Source organism: Octodon degus, unplaced genomic scaffold (assembly GCF_000260255.1).
Source record: "Octodon degus isolate 3935 unplaced genomic scaffold, OctDeg1.0 scaffold00291, whole genome shotgun sequence".
NCBI classification, from domain to species: Eukaryota; Metazoa; Chordata; class Mammalia; order Rodentia; family Octodontidae; genus Octodon; species Octodon degus.
Genome location: NW_004524867.1, coordinates 507,801 through 511,804, shown reverse-complemented (window position 1 = coordinate 511,804; position 4,004 = coordinate 507,801).

Sequence of the window (4,004 nt, the reverse complement as noted above, 5' to 3'; positions counted from 1 at the left end):
TATATATATATATATATATTTTGTTTGTTTGTTTGCTTGTTTTCTGAATAGATGCTGTTTTATGTTACTGGTCTTGCATAAAAACAGAATGACATCATCTGGGAAAAGTCTTGAAAAACTGTCCTGACTTTTCCAAAATGTTTGCTTGCTTGTTTTTTTATTTTGCTGTACTAGGGATTGAACTCAGGACCCTGCACTTGCCAGGCAGGCACTTATTCTGTTGAGCTATCTCCCTGGCCCATGACTTTTCCAAAATGTGGAAGCCAGTCTGTACAACTGTATCTGTTATGAAGGTTGAACCATGGCAAGACTGAAGAAATTCTGTTTGTGAGCTTCCTGTGTGCAGGTTGGCTTTGCAAAAGCTATCAGTCTGGGAGAAATAGAACCACTCTTTCCAAACACAGAGATAGAGAATAATAGAGACATTTAGTGAGCATTTCTTCATGAAGCACTTGTTACGTTTCATATGCACTGGTTGTTCCAATTTTCTTGGACTCCCACGAGTTTTCTTTGCACCTTCAGGGACTTTCTTCTTGCACTTTACCTAGATGGATGCAGGCTTTGTTATTTGCAGACAAAAGGATTTCCAGGGGCCAGGGAGATGTCTCAGTGGAGTAAGTGCTTCCCTGGCAAGCGAAAGGGCCTGAGTTCAATCCCCGGTTCCCCACACACACCCCCCAAAAAAGATTTCCACATTAGTTTTCATGTATTTTAAACAAGGCTGTAGTAGTACTATCTCAGACAGGTGGACAACGAACATTGATAAATGGCTGCAGTGTAAATGAAACTACTGGGCTGGTGAGATGGCTCAGTGGTCTAAACCACCTACTTAGAACAAGCTAAGCTCAAGCAAAGCACAGGGACCTCGGTTCAATCCTCCAGCACCACATGCCAGCCCGCCCGCCCCCTGGTGGGCTGAGCTGACCACACACTAAATAAATAAATAAGTAAATGAAACTACTCATGTGGCCCTGGGTCCATCTTACTGTATGCCAAGTGTTCTAAATATCCAGGGGACAAATAAAACAATGAAAGGAAGTTGTGTGACAGTAGACTGGGAAGTGGTTGCTGCCTAGTAGCCTAAGCGTGTAGGCTTAAGTGTTTGACACTAAGTAACATGCTTAAGCCAGCCTCTGAGTTTTTTAATGATTGAGAATATTTCTCAAGGAATGGCTGACTCTACCCAAAAGGCTTTGTTTGCAGAAGTTCTGTAAGAACATTCAGAGCCAGCTCAGTGATTAAAAGCCAACCTCTAGAACCCCGGTCAACTTTTATTATCATGTGCATAATGGTACATTGCAAAGCCCAGAGGTCCTGGATGCATTGAATCATTAAATTTGCTTCTAGGCCTCCATTACTCCCATGAAGGAAATGGGATGAGAAGAAAGCCTTTCTGTTATGTTTTCCTTCGTTCCTGGTTAACTTAATTTGGTTTGGACCAATTACGCTTGGTGCTCTTTCTATGCTGGGGGATGTTTTTAGGTCTCCAACTTCTGTGGATATCAGTGTCTCTTCATACTCAGGCAGATCTCTTCCTCTAATTTCTGGGAGAAATAGAGTCACACTTTCCAAATGCAGAGGTAAGAATAACAGAGACATTTAGTGAGCATTTCTTCATGAAGTACTTGTGAAGTTTCATATGCACTGGTGGTTCCAATTTTCTTGGACTCTCATGAGTTTTCTTTGCACCTACATGCAAGGGAAATACGAAGCAGGGCTACAAGCAGTGGCTTCTGTACTTACAGCAAAAGAATAGATTTTCTTCCTTTCCATTAAAAAAATGCCTATAAGCTACTTTGCTTTGGCAGGTAAATTAAAGGAGAAGCCAAAGAAATGAAAGAAGAAATGAGGATATTTCTCGACACAGAAAATATTTCCACATGTGGAATATTAGTGAGTGACAGCGAGTCAGATTTGTTTACATGTATCGTGCAAGAAAAAGAATGATTAAGCATTTTGCAAGCTACATTATGCAGAGCTTGTATAGTAGAAAGATAAGCACATATTTGACAGTGAAGTATTCATTTCAGTACTAACAAATCATTTGTTCATATTTATTTTTATTACAAGAAATATTTATTTTTAAGGAGAATAAAAAAATTAAACAATGGAAATGATACAGAACTTCACTAAACAAGATAATGAGAATTCAACCATGGTTGTCCTATTGTATATTGTCGTCTTCAAATTAGTTGCTCAGATTTCCAGATATAAGTATACAAATTGATCAAAAAGTGTAAGAAGCACAGTGACCTGGGTTTAATGCCCTGTGTACCATGCTGGCCCCAAACCCAGGGCATGTTGAGACAGGGATTGAGATTGGGTGTGGTGGCACATGCCTGTAATCCCAGCACTTGGGAGGCTGAAAACAGGAGGATCACTATGAGTCCAAGCTGTGTAGTGAGACCTTATACCAAACACATTAAAAAAAAAAAGACATAACCATAAGAGATATGAAAAGTAATAATGATAAGGAAAAGTGTAGAACTTTATTAAAATCTGTTCATCTATTTTTCATATTATATTAGCATACTTATTGTGGTTTGTGTCTACTTGTCCTCCCAAAGCTTCATGCAGTGATGGGTAGACTTCTAGACTGTGGTTAACTCCTGATCCACTGGGATTGTGGATGAGAGTGCTGCTGGGATTATGATCTAAGTGATACTGGGATTATGGGTGTGAGTGCTGCTGGGATTGTGGGTGTGAGTGCTGCTGGGATTGTGATTGTGAGTGCTGCTGGGATTGTGTGTATGACTTTGTCCCCAACCTGGCGTAGATACACTAAATGCAACACAAGGGAGAAAGGCTGTAGAGAGCAAGGGATTGCTCTACCTTGGAGCTAGCCGAGTATGGATGAAAACCTCCATTAACTCTGAGCTAAATAAATCTTTGCTTCCTTCATCTTGGGTGTTGGGTATTTGTCTCAGCAATGGGAAAAAAGTAGCTGAGACAATGCCCCTATCAAATGTTTTAAGAATTGCATAATACTCTCTCTCTCTCTCTCTCTCTCTCTCTCTCTCTCTCTCTCTCTCTGTTGCACATTTTTTCACTTGAACATTTTTATATTTTAGGGTATTCTTATTTCTATGAAGACCTTAACAGGTAGTGTTTTGGTTTTTTTTTTTTTTTTAATTTAGTACAGGGTCTACAGGGTTTTGCTACACAGATCAGACTCCTAGTCATCCATCCTCCTGTTTTCAGCCTCCCAAACACTGGGATTACAGGCATGCGCCACCATGCCCAGTCTCAATCTTGATCTCAGTGTGCCCCAGGGATGGGGCTGAAATGGCAGGCCAAAGAATCAGATTCTGGCCCCTGTGCCTGCCTAAGCAGGTGCTTTAATCCGCTGAGCTATCTGGCTGGCCCTACCAGGTGTTTTTTAATAAGTATTGCTGCTTGATACTTTGATAGCTTTTAATGTTCAATATGAACAGGATACAGTTCCACATGTGGGAGTGAAAAATGAAGAAGCTCTAAAAGATGCAGTGGGTACTGCAAAAGGGAAAGAAACTGTTCCAAAGGAAGAAATAACTGGAATGAGGGAAAGGAGAAAAGAGAGAAAGAAGGAAGGGAAACAGATGTATTTATGTATATACACAAGACATCTTGGAGAATTGTACTGCTGATTTTTACAGGTTTGTTGAAATGAGCAGTGAATGCTGCTTAATTGTTTCTCTTTTCTCTCTATCTTTTTGTTTTCTACTTCTTCTTAATTTCTTTTTTTCCCATAATTTTATTGAGAAACAGATAGCAATGAGACAGTTTCAAACCAAATTGGTAGGACAGTTTCAATAATTAATACATTGCATGCATTCTTCCTAGTGGTTAATTGCTGTGCAAGATGCAGACATGCTATCCTATTTACAAACACCATTAGAACAAATCCCTCTTTTCATTAAGTGAATATAACTATATATCTATCCCAACCATTTTGAATACACAGATACAAAATGGACATTCATCTGTATCCCCTTTTTTGTTTAGTTCCATCATTTGAATATTAT